Genomic DNA, 793 nt, shown 5'->3' with positions numbered 1-793 from the left:
AAAACAATGCCAAAAAGCGTATAAATTATCCGCTCATCACAACACCAAACTTAAATTGTTGCTTGTCCCCAAGCAACTGAAAATCAAAATAGGATAAAAAGAAGAGAATATACTATAGACTCCAAAATATCAAGGAAACATAGCTCCAATTAGATGAGCGGGACTAGTAGCTTTTTGCCTCCGAACAGTTTTGGCATCTCACTCTATCCTTTGAAGTTCAGAATGATTGGCATCTATAAGAACTCATATTTCAGATAGTGTTATTGATTCTCCTAGTTAAGTATAATGATTCTTGAACATAACTATTTTATGAGTCTTGGCTGTGGCCCAAAGCACTCTATCTTCCAGTATTACCACCGGATACATACATGCCACAGACACATAATTAGGTGAACCTTTTCAGATTGTGACCCAACTTTGCTAGAGTCCCCAATTAGAGGTGTCCAGGGTTCTTAAGCACACTCTTTTTGCCTTGGATCACAACTTTATTTCCTTCTTTTTCTTTTCCTTTCTCTCTCTTTTTTTTTCGCAATTTTTTTTTTGAATCACTGCTTTTTCTTGCTTCAAGAATCAATCTGATGATTTTTTAGATCCTCAATAACAGCTCTCTTTTTCCTTCATTCTTTCAAGAGCCAACAAATTTTTTTTAACATTCTCAAAACAACAAGTTCAAAAGACATATGCACTGTTCAAGCATTCATTCAGAAAACAAAAAGTATTGTCACCACATCAAACTAATTCAACTAGTTTCAAAGATGAATTTGAAATCCTGTACTTCTTGTTCTTTTGTGAT

Source organism: Arachis duranensis, chromosome 9, assembly GCF_000817695.3.
Source record: "Arachis duranensis cultivar V14167 chromosome 9, aradu.V14167.gnm2.J7QH, whole genome shotgun sequence".
NCBI classification, from domain to species: domain Eukaryota; kingdom Viridiplantae; phylum Streptophyta; class Magnoliopsida; order Fabales; family Fabaceae; genus Arachis; species Arachis duranensis.
This window is presented reverse-complemented; position numbering follows the sequence as displayed.